Source organism: Notolabrus celidotus, chromosome 6 (genome assembly GCF_009762535.1).
Source record: "Notolabrus celidotus isolate fNotCel1 chromosome 6, fNotCel1.pri, whole genome shotgun sequence".
Taxonomy (NCBI): Eukaryota; Metazoa; Chordata; class Actinopteri; order Labriformes; family Labridae; genus Notolabrus; species Notolabrus celidotus.
The window spans coordinates 1,157,318-1,176,455 of record NC_048277.1 but is presented as its reverse complement, the minus strand read 5'-3'; the positions used below and the strand labels follow the sequence as shown (position 1 = coordinate 1,176,455).

The following is a 19,138-nucleotide window of genomic DNA, read 5'->3' as shown; positions in this document are numbered from 1 at the left end:
AATTATGAAATATGTTGTATAAGGGAACAAATTAAGACTTTGATTTGAAGCTATGGGAACTCTTCCCATGTCAGTTTAACTGTGGTTGACCTCGTTGATTCTTATTGAATCATTCAGAGATTTCGAACAGGAGAGTCTCTGAAAGTGTCATTAGTGAATTCAGGTTAAGAAGCTCTTACAAATTAAGTGTGTGATATAAGATGTGCTCCAGGGCACAGGGACAGGAGTTTTAAGAATGGAGTCAGGCCAGCTTCAGGAACACGCCCTGATAGGCTGGTTTCCCTGATGATATTTTGATAAGTAGTTGATGTGTACGTTTAATTAAGTGTAAACTTTTGTTGTCACATGTTTATAGTTGTCAAGATGAGGAAGATGGTCTGTCATTCAATACAAACAACATGGGGCATACATTAAAAACAATAAAGCAGAATGAAATGTAAGACCTAAACATCTTTAATTTGGTAAGGAAGATGGTGCAGGTAAGTAACAGTGATGTGGTGCAGTGAATAACTCTTATTGACATCTCTTTTGAGTTGGTTTGTCTTTTTAATTTGTCCTTGAATTCACATGAAGCACAGTGTGAACTTAAATACAAAGGCTCTGGTGAAAGGCCCTGTTGTATTACCTGCTGTTTGTTAACATTTCTTTATTAGGTAAATGAAAGCAAGAATAATCACACAATTGATATTTGACATTGGAGGAAACCGTCAGGAGGAAATTCCTGTTTGCAATGAGTTGCAGATTCTGTCCAGTAGGAGTCATCAACTGCACTCACTGCCAGTCACATAACCAGATCCGAACAATGACATAATGACTTCTGTTTGTTGATGTTCTCATGGTAACAGGTTTGCTTTTTATTCCAACTTTAAATCTAAAAAAAATTACAGCAAATCAGTTTTGGATTAAAATACCAAGCGTCAGTTAGATGAGAGAAAAAGTTACATAATGAAATCCTTACTGAGGATTATTGTCATTATAAACGCACAGATTAACAGTGCTAATGAGAACACAACTATTTGAGTAAATATTTTCAATGATATCATTTTATTTCACTGTTAATATTCAGTATATGCTTCAAATAACCTCATGGGTGATAAAATCAGTGAGTATTTATTTATCAGTGACATAAAAGTCTCTATTAGTCGCCTATTAGTTCAGCTGCACGGGGAGAAACATTTGTAAGAAACAAGTAAATATGGCGGTTTCATCTTTCAACTTTTGCAAAATGTTTATTGAAAGCTAATTTCTTTAATGAACATATGAGTAACAGGAGGACAGTGGCACCGTACAACAGGAGGCTAAAAATCACTGCAAACTTTTCATACCACTGGGGCCAGAGCCGGCCCTAACCGACATGGTGCCCTAGGCAAGATTTTAACTGGTGCCCCTTGTATTATGACTAACTCCAACAATCACATCACACATACACTGAAAGACAACTGACATCCAGCTTTATGTTTTACAGGTTTCCTTTGTTTTAAAATAAAAATGACCTCTAAAAGAACATTAATAACATGGTAATAACACTGATATTTAGCAGGAAAATAATTATACAATTTCAAAATGCATAATGTAGTTGTAGTAGATTTTATTCAGTCATTATATAACACAATTATTTTCACAGTGCAGACTCTTTCAACACAGCAACGGTCATGTATTAAGTGATGACTGAAAAGGCAGAAGTAAAATGCTTATTTAAGCCTAGACTGCATTTTCTATCTAATGAAGCTAACAGCTTCCAAAGTGTAAAGAAAACAACAACAAAACAAAAACAAGTCAATCATGAACACTTAAAGACTTCAAAATCTGATTTGCATGCCATTATTTTTTTAACCAAAAGTGAATCACAAGCTTTTAAATGTTCACTGGCATCATTCCACAATTTAACTCCAAATTGTATGAGATAAAAAAACATTGTTTTTCCTATTATCTTCACATTTTCATCCTCACTCATTTAGCGGGCCCCTATGGACGGCCGGCGCCCCTAGCGTTTGCCTGTACTACCTCTGCCACGGGCCGGCCATGACAGGGGCAATCCTTACATTGTAAATGTAAACAGGCAAATTGTGAACATTCATGATAGTTTGATGAGTGATAAGTCTCGTGTGAATCATTTTGAACCATCAACACACAGTGAAATACAGCACGGGGCCGGAGTGTGTCTGAAACCTCTCAGCTCGGTGACTCGTAATGCAGTGTTCTCCTTATACACACATAAGTAGACGCTGCATTCCGTGTTACCCGAGCTATGATTGGCTGAGGAGGACGTCCATCACGTTCCCCTAGCTGGATCTCCAGTGTGATTGGCTGGAGGCGCACCTCCGGAAAATGCTCGCACGCTATTGGTTGAAAAACTAGGTTAGTGGTCCGACAGGCATGACGGTGAAGAGAAACTGGGTCACCGATCGAGAATCGTTTATGTCACCGTTCTGTGGGCTGACATTACATAGAACCAGCGGATTTCAATGGACAGGCTAACTTCTCATGACCTACTGTGAGTATTAAACTCTTCTTAAGTATTCTGCATGTGTGTGTCGGGGCTGTGTTTGTTCCAGTGGTGGTTATGTCGATGTTTTCCAGCCGTGGTCATGTCAGTGTGGTTTTAGAACAAGAGGAGGGAGGAGGACTGCTCAGTGGACCCAGTCCTCACAGAGAGCCTTCACAAGCTAGCAGCTGGACGATAATATTAGCTCTTATAAAGGGCTTTAATGGATAAAAGACAGAAACCCGTCCCTCGGTGTGCCAGGCTGGCTCTCAGGCAGGCTAAGGTCCAGGTAGGTCCGGGTCTGTGTTGTTACTTAACCACAGCTAGCATGCTAGCGATGTAAACAGGCCTCGGTGGGATCTGGATCACGGTTTCTTCGACAGCACACATCCTGCTGCGATAACCTTTAAACCTGCAATCTGTAGCTACGTGTGGGTACAAAGGAGACCGGGGCCGGGTCTTCATGGAGACCCTGCTGTTTGTGAGAAATCTCGTCACATCATGATGTTGGCATGGGGAGCGGAAATGTGGCGATGGCTCTGTGTCTGCAGGGTCTGCCAAAACATCATTATGATCGAGCTGTAGTTCAATTGTGCTTCAGAGGACCCTGGATCTGAGCTGAAGGAGACTTTACAAGGATGGACATTAGATGGTCTGCTCGTTTTTACCATTTTCTGATCAGTACAGGGGCTGCCAACTTGTTCAGATCAAAGAAAAGGACAAAATAATGTGCTTGATCTGCAGATTGAGTCAACCTGTTTTGTTATGTAAGCTCATCGATGAAGAATCCTCTCTTTTTCTTCAAAAAAAGACTGATAAATGACACCAAAGACCTCCATCTGAGAACAATGTTAGGCATTTATATAAAAAATATCACATTATTTTATTCTGTCACTAGATTATGTAATTATTATAGTGGAAATAGATTATGTAACATGTAAGTTGGGACTCCCTTATTGACCCCGGGTAGCCCCTGGACTCCACTTTGATAACTCTGATGGAGTGAGATGAATAATAAGATAAATCACAGGTTAGAGATAATAATAAAACATATTTTTTAAAATCCCAAATAGAGTTGACTTAAACTAAACCAATGACTTGATTTCATTTCCATTGAAAATATCCTGCTAGATTAATTATAAGCTACATTTGCCCGACAAGTCTTCATGATCATCTTTTTTTATAATTATACCATCAAAAGATATGACCTGATTTGTTTTTAATGAGTGAAAAAATCTGCCAATGGGGCAAGAAAATCTACTTGTTGTGTTTCTTGAAAATAAGAGTTGAGTTTTTGTGAAAAGAGCAATGTATTCATTCAATAAACTTAACAGGTATCTTTTTCTAATCCCATTGGCAGGTTTTTTACTTATCACAAGCAAATCGATCCTACTTTATGCTCATATTATCTTGAAATAAGACATCATTTTGAGTTTTTGTAGTGTACTCTTTAAACAGCCTTTTGTGATTTAAAAAAAGCACCATTATTGTGTTCACCTGTTTTTAGCACGGCCTTCCTTCTTGTGCATGTGTCGCAGCGTGCTGAGTGAGGCCTTTTGAAAACCCTCCACAGCAGGGCGTACTGAAAGCTTTTGTTGAGTTGCAGCTGACCTGCTTAACCCAACATCTTCTCTGCTTCTCATTGCCTGTTGACCTCACTGGAGTGCTAAGCCAACCAGACAATACGATCCCTGAGTGAGACTCATTCAGCAGGATTTAGCACCTCTGATGTTATGTGTAGATCTGATGCTGTAATTGGAAGACAGGTGTCTCTTGATAGAAGTGATGGGCTGATATTTGTGTCAGGATCAGTGAAGTGTTGTGCAGTGATCAGAGGCGCCACCAGGAATGTTGGGCCCTGTGATAAAAACATCACAATGGGCCCGACCACGTCACTGATGTGGCTCTATGAAATCCAGTTTATTTTTTTCCACATTCTGTTTTTTCCATTTAAATTTTTTAGAATTCAGTTTTTTACCCTTTACACTCATTTTACCACCATATAGTGTACGTGCTTTTTGTGTCAGTGCATAAAATGTCCATTAATGAAATGCAAAAATCCTTAAATGTATTGATGCAACACATCATTGCACACATTTTCCCAGTATTTCAAGACAAAACATAATGTTGTAACATAAAAATGTACCAGTAAGTGCTACAAGTACAAAGTGCTCATAGCACTTATTGTTTTTCTGTTTTTCACATGGCTTTTGGATGACAAGTGGTCACTGCATGTATTTTTACGTTTCCAGCAGGGTCACCTGACACAGAGAAGTCCTTTGGGAACTGTTCAGCTCTGTGTTTTGGAGTAAGAGATGAGTTTCGTAGTCTTTTTGCAGACTTAGCCGGTGTTTCTGGTGGCCGCTTCGACATGTTGTTTATTTCGGGAGGGGGTTGGTGAGTGTTTGTGAGGAGATGCACAGGTGGTGCCACGAATGAGCGGTCTCCGGAAACATTTCCCCAGACAAACGTTCCCTCTCCTCATGATGACAGCATTTCAGTCACATTATGTGATTATATGATTCTAATTTTTATTGGCCAATTCTGTGATTCCATCCTTGATTCCGTGAACGCGGAAATCATAGGGCCCTACTATTGATAATATTCTAACACTTTTATGACCACCTTTCAGTCATTGGCCCTTTGAAACACCCTGACTTTCATGCTAATGTCCAAACTAATACAGGACAGTTGACAACCCTTGATCCACAATAAAACACCCTAGCTAGCAGTCCAGCTCTCCTCTCAAGGGTTATAGATAGATTGAAATGATCTTATATATTGTCTGGATTCTCATGTTGCGTTACCATTTTTCATCTGACACCTTGAACACAGCATTATAGGGAGCTTATCTATTAACCGTCTCATGACAGGATGGACATGTGAACTTCAGACCTGGACTTTCACGTGTTGCTATTTTTGACATGTACAGGGAGCAACCTACATTAGTGCTTATCATCTATGCTATGCTATGCTATCACCGAGGCACTTAAATAAGTCATTGTTGCAATAGTTGAGCAGATTACCATCCAGCTGATCATGGGGACCAGCATTTCTTCAAGTAATCCTGCTGTCCATGGAAGTATGTAGTCTCAATGAGAGGGGGAGAAAATGATGTGGACTATAACATTTAACTGCAGGTCTGCTGCTTTGCCTCACTATGATTTATAATGTTTGATGATATGGTTTTTCCTAGTTTGGTAACATAGTGAGTCATGCAGAAAACCCAACAGAGCACACGTAGCAGTAGACCTGTGTTCACCTCTCATAGTGGATCACAGGGTTCTGGTGAGGAGTCTGATGTTGGGCCACAGAGCAGGGATAGAAGTGAAAGGGTTTCCTTTTCTCTGTTGTCTTAACAGATCATTCATGAACACTTTTACAAACGTATTGAACTGCTCAATGAAATATGCTGGTTGTCTTTTGCTGTTCTAGCAAACCTGATGGCTTGAAGTCATCATTCAGTGCAGTGTGATTTCAGGTCTGTCTGTGTGGCTCAGTGACTTCCACTGGAGATGAACACTTTAAGAAGTCGTGTTCACTCACTTTGATGAAAGGTGGAGAAGAAAAGAAGTGACTGAGCTGCTCCATGTTGGAAAAATGACCCTACAGCAGGGGTTCCCAAAGTGTGGGTCGGGTCGAGAGACACAAATGGGGGGTCGGGAGATGTCTTCAAGAATTTATTTTTTTTAAATGATCTATACATAGTACATTTAACCCATTATAATAAAAAACATTAACATAAATAGTATCTAACCTTGAAATAAAACCTTGAAAATATAAAGTGTAATGAGTTTTCTTCCTTTCTTTGTTTCCAGATGACTCCTAAGTTTAGGGTTAGTGAACAGTTAATTATCAAAAGCATCAGTAGCAGCAGGTTCATTCATAACAGCACAGGAAACACAGACACATGCTCATATAGGTAGGGTCATTTTCTGCAGACCAGCTAAATGAAGACACATTAAATCACTTTGAGGGACAGTGGGTGTCCCGAGTCTTTGGCACCTATATTTTGGGGGTCGTGGGCTGAAAAGTTTGGGATCCCCTGCCCTACAGCATGTTTTCTTTCAGCAGTGTGTAACTGGTACCAGATAAATGCTGGGTGTTTGGTTAGCTACATTTCCCTGTTTCACGGTATCACAGTATTGTGATTACAGCTTTAAAATGAGTTAGAGTTTATTTAGAAACACTTACACTGTTGCCCTCTCAGTGGTGGATTGTTGGAAAAGCTACGTTATTAACATTGTCATTGAATCCCATTCCCCACGTAAAAAGCCAGTGGCATAGACTGTATAGATAATGGATGTAGTCTCTGTGATGTCACCTATCAATCTTGCTGTCACTGCAGTCAGATTCTGCCATTGTGAATCACGCATTGTCTCGTGAGAGTTGCGTTCAGAGCAGCCTGGGATTTAAGCGTGCTGTAATGAAGCACACCAGTTTCTTGGTGGCATACAGCAGAGCTTGTAAAACAGATTAGGAGTTTTACAACAATGCTAGCTGGATTAAGTTAAATGGAACATGACACATATTTTAGTTATTTTTTTAATTCCTTATTTTTGCTAAAGAAAAAAAAAACGTGTGCAGCTCAACTCCCTTACCTCTTGTGGTAAATTGTAAATGGTAAATAGAGCTTTTCTAGTCTTTCTGACCACTCAAAGCGCTTTTACACTACTCATCACATTCACCCATTCACACCCATTCACTCACTGATGGTAGAGGCTGCTGTGTAGTGAGGGACCATCAGTGTTAGCTAATCTCATTCGTTCACATTCACACACAGACAAAGGAGCAAGCTCACCATCTCCCTCTGGCTGTCCCCTGACTCCACACTGTACCTGCTAAATGTCAACATGCTGAAGCACATCCTCTCTGTGTTGTTAAGCAGCACAGGGACAAAGAGCCACTGATGACAGTTAAACACTCAGATGCTCAGTGGTCAGTTCACTGTGGGATCTGGACTAACGTGATAACAGCTGAACTTGTGTTTGAGATGAGTCATGGAATAACCAAACAGGCACCATAAATGAAGCAGTCTAACTTTTCTCAGTCGTATGCTTTACATTACATCTACAAAGGCGTGTCCATTCTCCGACTGTAGTGTTCACCTGAGCAGCTTTTAAAGCATACTCTGAGGTAGCTACCATGGCTGACACACATGATGCAAACAGATAGGAATGAACTTGGGACTTGATGTGAACGATAATGTTTTGCTTCTGACATTGGAGTCAGTGGTTCATGAATGACGTTGAGCTCCGTGCTGGCTGCCTAATGCCCACACTCTGCTCTGTGTTTGTCCCCGGAGAGTTACCGTAGACTGCCATAAAGATGTTGTTGCTGTAATCTGGCTAACCCTGCACATGTGTTTTCATGCAATAAACCAGGGGTTCCCAAACTTTTCAGCCCATGACCCCCAAAATATTGGTGCCAAAGACTCGCGACCCCCACTGTCCCTCAAAGTGATTTAATGTGTCTTCATTTAGCTGGTCTGCAGAAAATGACCCTACCTATATGAGCATGTGTCTGTGTTTCCTGTGCTGTTATGAATGAACCTGCTGCTACTGATGATTTAGATAATTAACTGTTCACTAACCCTAAACTTAGGAGTCATCTGGAAACAAAGAAAGGAAGAAAACTCATTACACTTTCTATTTTCAAGGTTTTAATTTCATTAGTTTTGTTGATATTATTTACTATGATGGGTAAAATGTACTATTTTAAATAACTAGATAACTAGTTGCATTTTTTTCAGTATTTCTTTGTTCACCACAAGTTATTAAATTATATATATATATATATATATATATATATATATATATGAGTAATACAAAACCAACAAAGAGAAGAAAAAAATGTATAAATACAAAAAAATACAAAAATAATAATAACAATAATAATAATAATAATAATAATAATAATAATAGACAAATAATAATAATTAAAAGTACAAATTAAATGGAAGAAAAATATAAGAAAACAAGGTCAATAAACAAAAATAGATAATAATAATAACAATAATAATATAAAATAATAATAATAATAATAAGAATAATAATACATATTTTTAGATAACTTAAAAAATAAACATTCTGGAAGACATCTCATGAGGGGGTCGCGAGATGTGTCTTGCGATCCCCCAGGGGGTCCCGACCCACACTTTGGGAACCCCTGCAGTAAAGTATAAGCAGTGACTGGATTTGGGTGAGATGATGAACTCAAACTGCCGACCCCTGATCAATTAGAAAAAAGCCCCCATCAGCTCTGATCTGATAGTTGCAATCGGGACCTCCCTTGTGACAAGGTAACTGGTGCCTTGGGTAAATGGGTCACAACTGGTCCACAGTTGCTGTGGGACCCACGTCTTCAGCATTGTGGTCAGCCACTGCCTTGTTAATATCGCCCTGCTTCTTTTTCACATGTCACACTTTCCCCAGTATTATTCTTTGGTTACTGCAGGACACTTGGATGGATAAAGCTCAGCATGTGAGTGTGACGTTATAAAGTTTGACTGGTAATGAGACCATGGACTGTATATTACATGGACTAAGTCTTCGTGACGTCACCCATCTGTTCCTGAGCGCTGTTTGAAGCTAATCGGCGGTGGGAGCCATATTGGAAATGCTGAACTCAAACTTCGTCCGAGCTAGTGTGAGGCAAAGAGGTGGGCCTTTAGCCTGCTTGCTAACAGTTACAGTGTTCCCGCCTGTCAATCAAGCCAGCCACGCCCTTATTTGGGAAAATCTTGTAAGTTTAATATCTTCAAAATATAGAGTTAATACCCCCCTCCAGTGGCATGTGTGTTTACATTTTACAGCCATGCTCAGTCTCTGGAAATACGTGTGTAGTAGTGTGAGATTCAGGAACGGAGAAAATGTTGCTAATGTATTCTTCTTCTTTTGCTATTTAATGCAGTTAGCATTCTTCTTCTTCCTTCACTTACGGTTAGCAAACGGCTTTAAGAAGCTCTGTAGCAAACGTCTGGCGGGAATACTGTATTACAACCAGGCACCGGTAAAAACCATGAAAAATTGTACTTTTAAAATGAGTAACTCAAAGTAACTTCAATTTTTACAAAGTGAACGAATATTGGAATATTTGAAAATCAGTGTCCATCCCTACTTTGAGTGGGTGTGTATGTGATTTCTGGTGTTTCTGCAGCCATCCTCAAGTGGACGCTTGTTGAACTGCAGTTTATAACAGTTCATAATTTAAGACCAGAGTTTGCCGCTTGATTGAGGTGCATCGCTTTGCAGGAAGTATTTTGGATTAATACTTGTTGATGACAAACATATAAATGGAGCTAACAACCGTTGGCAGCCTAAATATCATCTACAGGGGCAGCAAGAGCGAGACCTCATTTTATTAGGAGGTACAAACTGAAGGAGCTGATCAGATGTCTCATGGATCACAGATGGCGATCTAGTACTGGTTTTAAAAGAAGACAAACATTAGAATGGTTGGTTGGTGTACGTGGTGGCTGAAATGTACTCATGCAGTCCCCCTCAGATATTGTCTGTGCGTGGGAAACAGTGGTGAGCTTGCTGGACGAGTGGCTGTAGGCAGTGTGCTCTCCTCACTTTGGAGGAACATCAAGGGAAAGAAAATGTTCCTGTGCCTCTGCTGGCGTATGGAACAGCCATGATCAGAGTTTCTCTGGCACAGTAAGCCAGCACTCTCTTTGTTTGTGTTTGTCCTGCTGCCTTCCAGTCTACAGAAACTCACAGCTCAGTGTAAACTAACAGAGGGGGCTTCTATTACAGGATCCAATCTGAAGGGTCCTCCTGCAACACTGTTAGAACTCAGTACTGATTAATAAGGGATGATGTATGGTGGGATGTTATGAAAGGGATAATGCATAGTTAGATGGTGATAATGTGAAATAGAATCCTGACAGGGTGAGGGCTAAGTGGAGGGGTCTTGTCTGGTCCTCTTTGCTGTTATAAGTCACATTAAAGTAAAAAGAAATTAGTGTTTTTCTCTTGCCGCTCTTCACAGATGCAGAAAAGAACAGCAGTACCTGTTTGAGGTCACCTTCCCCCTGACTTTAAAGTCTTTTTCTCAATCAACCTGTGTAGTGACACTTTGAAAGCCTATACCATGTTGTGGTTTGTGGTTGCTTTGTTGTGTTTGTTTGTTTCTGTTTTGTTGGCGTCTCTCTCACTCTGCTCCTTGTGTGTTTTTCCACTTCGCGTCTTCTTTTCTCTGCCTGTGACTACTCCAGACCTGCCAACACTCCTGATTTAGGCGGGAGTCTACCACTTTTAACTTATTCTCTCGCTGTATTCCCAAGTTGTTATTTCTCCTGATATTCTCCCTATTTCACATTGATGTCAATCAAATGAGTGTCCCTCAACTTCTATGGGGGGAAGGGTAAATATCTGTTGGGGCATGTGCCCCATCAGATATTTCAATACCTTAATTTTTTTTTTAAACCTTAATTTAATTTTGATACTATATTTTTTAATAGGATCCTCTAATCTCTAACTGTTTTTCAAGAAGTCCTCTACTTGAAACCTCAAAAAACACCCCCCCTCCCCTCCTCTCCCTGTAGATGGTTTGATCCATAAGTTGCTGCATGAGATGGTTTCTGACAGCAGGTAAACACAGACACACAGGTACTAGAGACAGGTAGATCTGTGACACCTGTTCCTGAAGTGTTTATTACATGAATTGTTCTGAGTTCAACAAACTTCTGCACTGTTTAAAGATTTGATCCATCCCTCATTAAAGTGGGTCAGCCCTGTTCTTATAGCTAACTTAAGTTGTGACGTGCAATAAAGCAGCATCCTCTTTAAAGTTCATCAGGAGAGTTTAGAGCTGTGTGAATCTGATGACCGAGTGATGACAGTGTCACTATCACAATATCACAGGTGAAGTTATGACATCACTAAACTCTACCTGATAACCTCAGGTGGAGATGCAGAGGAAATCTCTTCCTTCCTTAAATAAAGAGCAGAAAGCAGCAGAGGCTGAGGATGCAGAGGTTACTGTAGGTCAGATCACATTTAGCTGTAGGTAATAAATAGGATTTAAAGGACCCAGATAAATGACTTCAAAAAGCACATAGAGATGTAGATTCATTTAAACAAGATAAATGTTACTGAACACGTGCCATCATCTGACATACAGCTGATAGAATGAAAGGAAGAACTCAGTGTTCCAGCTCTAAATACCTCCTCTCAGTCACCACATAGAAACCAGGATGGAGTTAACATAGGACCTCTCTAATGCGATTTTCTCATAATACTGATGCAGAAATCATAGGAAGGCCCATCCTTTCTAAGAAAACTGAGATTTGCTCTTTGATGAATTTAATAAACTCTGAACAGAAGTGAGTCGAACCTGCGTGTCCTCCAGACTGAACACTTCTCTGAATGTAAAGGCAGGGAGAGAGAAGCATGGGCCCAAATAACAAAATCATGGCACTGAACATTTCTGGTGTGTGTTTATAGTTTAGCGTTTAACTAGCAATAATCAATGCATATATATACACCGTTAACATTATTAAATATTCTCCATATATCATACAAACTGGAGTCTGTATTTTCATTACTTAGCCCCTTTCCACAGAATGGATTGAGCCTTTTTCAGTCCATGTGATCGAAGTATCCCCCAAAAGTGTGACAGAAGTATTCATACATTATCACCATAGTATACCAGTCTCAAACCAGCCCCCCACATGAACTACCCAATGCCTTTCCAAAACTAAGCAGACCCTAAGAAGTAAAGACTGGTTTATACGTCTGCATTGACTCTCAGTTTCACGGGTATACCTGCTGGAATAGAGACACAGCTGGAACGCAACAGAGCGGATCCAGTGGAAGTTAACACATTGGCTAGGATAGAAACCTATCAGACCCGGTGCTGTGACGGATCGGAGATGGACCTGACATGGATCTGGTGGAATCAGCCGTAACTCTGTGAAAGGATTTAAGAGAAGACGGGGATCCTCTGTCTATCCCCGTTGTAGAACAGATCCTCCAGGTCGGCATCTTTCTGAAGAGTTGTTGACACGTCATGAAAATAGTGGAGCGGCACATCAGGAGGCCGGAGGGGCCTGTATCATCAGGATGACTACACAAAGGCCGGGCTATTGGTCACCCTATGACAACACCTCCTTTAGGGGACGTGAGAGAGCCATGTGTTTATTACCGTACCTTTGGCAGACCCTTCCTTCTAAGTTTTGCCCTCTAGACCGTCAAACAAGGTCCATGCGTTCCTCTGTAGGTTGATTCACTTCACTGATTTAAATCCAGATCTCTGTTCAACAATCCCTGTTTTTATTCCACTGCAGCACTGAGTGGGTTTGTGATTTATGTTAAGTTAAACTAAAGTTACACCATTCTGAGTCAAATTTAGATTGTATAAGTTTATTTTACAACAACATTAGCTGGACTAAGCTCAATGGAATCATCTGGAGACATCTTTTTCAATGTTTTGAATTGTGTTTAAACAAAAGTGTGCAGCTCTGTAACGGGACGGGACTCGGTGGACACAGGGGCAGAAAAGGCTGATGGGGACGTCCCTGCTCCTACTTATTATTTCAGATTCATCACAGACCAAAGCTAGCATGCCTTTATTAGTGTGCTGTCTTCCAACACTGGTTAATACTGCTCTACAAAGTACTTTACATCCAATAATAATTCTTAAATTCCAGTTTTTAAAGACCTTTGCTCATATACTTTTTATGTGAGTAGTGGTGCGACGGATCATCGTTGATCCGTGATCTGTTTGGATGCCTCTCCAGGGTTGGGCACGGACGTGGTCTGTGGATTGGTTGATGAAAAAAAAAGTTTGATGACAGCGTGTTCATCCACACTCACTCGTGAAGCGCAGCTGTAGTCATGGCAAGTGAAGGAGCAGAGGAACTTGAAAAACCTCCTGAATCTTGTAAGTCACATGTATGGGAGCATTTTGGTTTCCCTGTTAAATACAGTGAATGCTGAATGTGCTTGAGCCATGTTATGAGATTCCGTCGCACACCCACTAGACCAGAGGCCCTCAATACGTGGGCCGCATCCGGCGCCTCTTTGTGGCCCCCGAACTGTTATCCCTTCACTCTGTGTTTTGGTCGGGTCACCGCGTGTTTACAGGGACTTGTCTCCATGCCAACGATACGCAGACAGGCTGTTACTGGGTCACTCAGAGTCCACTGCTGTGAGTGCAGTTTTTAACTTTCACTTTGGTTTCTGGAGCAGTTCACATACTGGCACTTTGCCAGCTGTAGGACCATAAAATGCACGAAAACGGTGTGTTCAAAGTTTGAAGTTCAAAGTTTGAAGCTCAAAGAAAAGTGGACGGTGAAAATCAGAGATTGAAAGAAGAATGGAGTGACACTTTTGAAGTTCCTCTGCTCCTTCACTTGCCATGCCATGAAATGCAGTGAATGAGGCAGGACTGGGCCCACAGACAGGGTGCTTTGCACATGCAGTACATTTTGAGTTGAATGTTGTTTTATTTAATGGGCAAAAGTTTACAAGTGTTTTACAAAATAAATGGAGGACAATATTTGTCTTCTTTCTTTTTTTCCTTTTTTTTTCTTGCTGATCTGAAAAATGATCCGATCCGTGACTCAAAACCGTGATCCGATCCGAACCATGAGTTTTTTGATCCGTTGCACCCCTATACGTGAGGAGGGTTGGGATCAGAGCTGCGTATTACAATATTAGGAAAGAAGACTTTGTGCTTTCTTTGTGGGATATATGGCTCGATATGAACGAAATACAGAGAATATCACCAGAAAGCATGCATTGTTGATTCACAGAAAATGAATAGACAGAGCATCCTTCATCATTTGGATCATTTTGAAGTCTCTTAACTGAACTCCTACCTCTTGTATCCCAGGCTATGGAAACAAGAACCTTCCTGTTGTAAGCTGCAGGACTGACGCAGCCTGACATGTTTGTTACCTGAACGAATGCATCCCTGCAAAGATGATGCTGCAACAATTGAACATACCATACACCCTTAGATATAATTCATGGAAGCATCTGATGTGTTATCTTTTAAATGAAAGTTGGGGCGCCGTTGGCTTAGCAGTCTAAGTGTGCAGCCCATGTACAGAGGCTATAGTCCTTGTCACAGTGGTCGCAGGTTCGACTCCCGGCCTCGACCATTTGTTGCATGTCTTCCCCACTCTCTACTCCCCACACATCCTGTCTCTCTCAAGCCATCTGATCCATTAAAGGTGAATTACCCAAAAATATAACTTCAGTCTAATATGTGTTGCAGATCTGGAAATTCTGCAACCAGTCCAAGCACAGCATCTCTCTGTTTCTCCCAAAGAGAGAGTTGGTATGGACTCAAAGCTCAAATATTTTCCCAGTTACAGATCTATTCCTGTCACTGGTTCAGGGAGGATCTTTGAGATTGGACATCTGACGTGCAGCCTGGTTCTTTCCATGCTTCATGAGCGGGCTTGCCGGCTGCTTCCTCGCCGTGTGAGTGGGTGTGAAGTGTAGAACAGGGGAAGAAGCTGAATGGCTTGCTGACTCACTGATGAAGTAGAAGTAGAAGTAGGTGGTGGATGGAAATTGAGGCTGGCTGGTTTGGAGACCATAGAGACTGGCTGACCCAGTTTCCACTCCAGCACCAGTTCCTTTCAGTGTTCAATCATGACACAGTGGTTTTCCCCTTCTAGCCTAAAGCTTTGTTCCACTAAAAGAGCTCACAGAGCCTGTCCTGACCTAGTACTCTGCTGCCTGCTACTTTAACAGCACTTCTTGAGTGGGCTTTTTATTTTTGTCACTGCCCATCGAAACACCGATGATGGCCCAACCCTACGCCGAGTTTAGGAGCCCTCACAGGAAGTCACGGTTTCAGTCTGACTCCTTCAATGGAGGACATTTCTCTTTGCAAAGATTTTTGCACTTAACGTCCCCTGAAACAAAGTGCTAATCTGTTTTATAACTGTGCTTACCTGTGTCATCAGAACAGGGGGGTGGAGAGAAACTTGATACAGGTATTGAATCTAGGGATGCAACGATCAAACATTGGAAGTCTCCACACTGAAGCAGGTACCTGGGCTACTGATCCAGTCCTACCCGATACCATCCAGTTAGTGTTCACTACCTGTGAACCCTTACTATGACATATGACTGATATGATGACTGATGAGACATGAAAATCTAAACTTTGAATCACATTTGTGTCACAGAATAATGCAAACTAAGTGACATGCTCTTCATTCAATTGAATATGCAGCAAGCGTTTCCTTTAAGGTGGTCGGTGTGGGATCTGAGGAGGTTTTTAGCTCCTAGCGCTGCACTGTGTTGCATTTAACTTGTGTCCAGTCAATGTTGGAATTAAGATCCAGATATCTTTTAGCTCTGCAAAATGCACAGATCTGCCGTCCCGCTGATGATGAAGAACGGTCACATGGATGCTGTAAACATAGAGTAGCATAGAACCAAGTTGAATAGAGCTGCTCTATGAACCAGGGACCTTTGCCACCGATACCCGATCATGGCCAAATTCAACCAGATCCGTGTCCGGTCCGTCTCTGATCCGTCACAGCACCAGATCTGATAGGTTTCTATTCTAGTCAATGTGTTAACTTCCACTGGATCCACTCCATAGCGTTCCGGCTGCGTTTCTGATCCGGCAGGTCGGAGTCCTCCGGATCCGATACACAAGACTTCTATTTTTGCCGGATGCCGGAGCACGACGCATCAATCTCAACAGAGCAGATGGAGCGGGACAGGAAGTCAGGTTTCACCAAAACAAAATGAAAACATCCGGTCAATTTTCAGAATAAAACACTCTGTGTTATCACCAGATCGTATTTCACTTAACTACAACAACAAACCAAAGTCATGATGAGTGGAGCCAGGCCTGGAGTCAACAGGTCAGAGGTTTTCAGAGGACCAGAAAGACAACATGGATGAGGAGAGGAGGAGGAGAATCCTTGATTCAGTGATTACAGAGGGAAAACCTCGGTCACATGACTCCAGCTGTCTGGAGGTCCTGCTCCGTGCTGCGTTCAGAAAAGGCAACCGGTGGGTGTTGACGGACGAGAGAGCACGGAGCTGGACCGCAGCGGATCAGAGACAGATCTGATGGAAGTCCCGGGTCAGGCTTTTTGAGTCTGTATCTGACTTGATGTCTGATACAAGGATAGGATCAGTGTGTCCCTAAGCTGTGTTCAGAAGTTGATTTCAAATATTTTCCAGTCTAGATAGACAGACCGGCTCTACACTGCCATGCAACAACATTCTGCATCCTATATGTCTCCTATATGTCTCCTATATAGATGATGAATTAGTCTGTAAAGTCACTGTCAGCTGCATTCTTTCAGCTTGAATTTATGTGCACAGGTGTCATGCTGAGAGACAGGGTTCATCAGGAGTACTCCAGTATCATCGTAGAAGGCCAGAGGATTATTATTTAACCAACAACATTTCTTTCAGCTGCTATATTTGGTAAAGAAGTGAACATCTTGAGGGGACAGAACAGCTCCCCTATACGTGTCATGGAGCTATAAATGTACTGCTACATCCTACAAAACCACACCCAGCTGAGCACCGTGACTTTAGGGAGTGCCTCTCAGTCATGGTGCGGTCACGTTAAGGCCGTCACTGAGTTGTCAGCAGTACCTCAGAGTTTGAAGGAGTCTGTTGTAGACTCTGTCTGCAGAGGAATCTGTTTTGGCTCTGTCTTTAATGTTGAAGGGATATCAAACGCACACTCACTCTTGTCCTGGTAGCTGCTGATCATATATTCATGAAGAGAATGATTGTGTAATAACTACTGATGAGGGAAATGTAATAGAGCTTTGACGTGTTTACCTCTAAAGGAATGCAAATCCAGAAGGAAGAGAAACGTGTCATATGTCTCTGTGTGTCAGATTAATTTAATGCCTTTTTCATTTCTTCTGTGTAAAGCTTGTTGAATGTGTTCCATGCTTTCCATAGTTTTTCAGTTTAAGATAAGCAATGCATCTCACACACTCTCCTGTTTATGTCTCTGCAGAGAGATCACACCAGCTGCTTGAGGATCTTATAACATCAGGCGAGATTGATTGCATCAAAGTGGATGAAACTAGGTCAGACTGAATCAAATCGTACTCGACCAGATCAACACGGAACAAACCAGAGTGGACCAGACTGATCCAGACACTACCAGGCCCGTTCAGGAGACCTGTTCCAGTTTCCTATCCAGGTAACTCATGCTGTCCCCCATGTGCAGAATGTTCCCACTCATATTTCACAGAGCTGAGTTTCAACCGAGGAAGGCTGCCGACTGATCTTATGCATCAGTGTGACTCACATTGGATCTGCCAGAGTTAAAATACATTCACACAAAGTAATAGAATAACTTGTCCCTTATCAACCTGTCATGTCTGCTCCTACTCTGCTAAGTTACAGGCAAGCAATGCCTTTCTGAATCACCCAGCCTGTTCAACACAAGGAGCTGCTGAAGCTTAATGATCTTCAAAGAGGTTATGAAACATGCAAAAATGTGTATTTAAGAGTCTGTCACTGAGCAACACATGCAAGTTAAATACAAAGCAGCTCTTTGGGCATCTGGTCTCACCCTGTCAGGATTCTCTTCAGCATAGCCATCTGCAAAATACTACAGATCAGTGCAGGGTCTGACATTAACACCAAATATGGGCGTATTTTCCATTTGGCGAGTATATTTCAGACAGCTGTTCACTACATTACAGGTAAATATTGTACCAGTTAAGTCACGTAATGACTGTTTGGTGTAGTTCCAGCTTCTCTCTCTGGCTTCTCTGCTGTCTTCATGTTGTAGCTGCGCCAGGTCAGGCTGACACACACACACACACACACACACACACACACACACACACACACTCACACACACACACAAACACACACAACGACGTCAGCCACCATACTCCAGTTTTTATTACACTTCACATCAGCTACCATGCTGAAACCGGGTTTTCAGGATCAAGACTCTATGACAGGGCTGTTAACGAAAGGTTCAAGATTTTAGTTTCATTTTTAATGCAGCTCACACCGTGCTGCAGTCTGTCACGGCTTCATGTCTGATTTGGGGCTTTCTTTCAGTTGGTCAATGTCTCTTTCACTTCACTTCTTTCTGCACTGTTTTCCTGTTGCTCTTTTCCTTCTCTCTGCTGCAGACTGGCCAGCCATTAAACACCAGTCTTTAGTTCTGAGCCCTCTAATACATTGAGAGTAGTATTAAAATACATGTCAACAGGAAGGGCTGAAATCATGAACACTAGATGTGCCATAACTCCTGATCACAGAGTCATTTGAACTGTGCGACGTGTGATCTGGTTGCTTGTGTCACCTTTAAGGCTGATTTACACTTCTGTGTCTCCCCTATTCAGCTGGGGCAGACGCGGACATGAGCCCCACATACTTGTGCGTCGATGTGTCTGTGTCACGCAGCAATTCTCCCCCGAAACGCTTGAGGGCGGTGCGGTATCTCTGATAGCCGGTCACCCGCTTCCGGCCCCGCTACGATCTCTGTTTCCTTTTCCACAGAGATTCAGAGCGTGTTCTGTTAATCTACAGCTGATACATGTTGCTGTTTATCATACAGACATGATTACATGAAGAATAAAGAGGAGGATCCTGGAAGTGCTGTAAATGCAGGAAAAACAATGCAGCCGAGCGGACCAATCACAGGGCTTGTGGTCCGCCTCGATTCTACTTG

The 19,138-nt window shown here is 41.8% G+C and overlaps 1 protein-coding gene across 1 annotated transcript in view; it reads left to right on the top strand.

The window, feature by feature from the left end:
* Positions 1–2,382: 2,382 nt before the first annotated feature.
* The window catches only part of arntl1a (aryl hydrocarbon receptor nuclear translocator-like 1a), a 37,658-nt gene continuing 20,902 nt past the window's right edge, over positions 2,383–19,138 (top strand). Inside the window, exons 1-2 of the mRNA XM_034685750.1 lie at positions 2,383–2,494; positions 17,456–17,644. The gene's annotated coding sequence lies outside the window, so the exon portion shown is untranslated. The remainder of the gene's footprint in view (positions 2,495–17,455; positions 17,645–19,138) is intronic.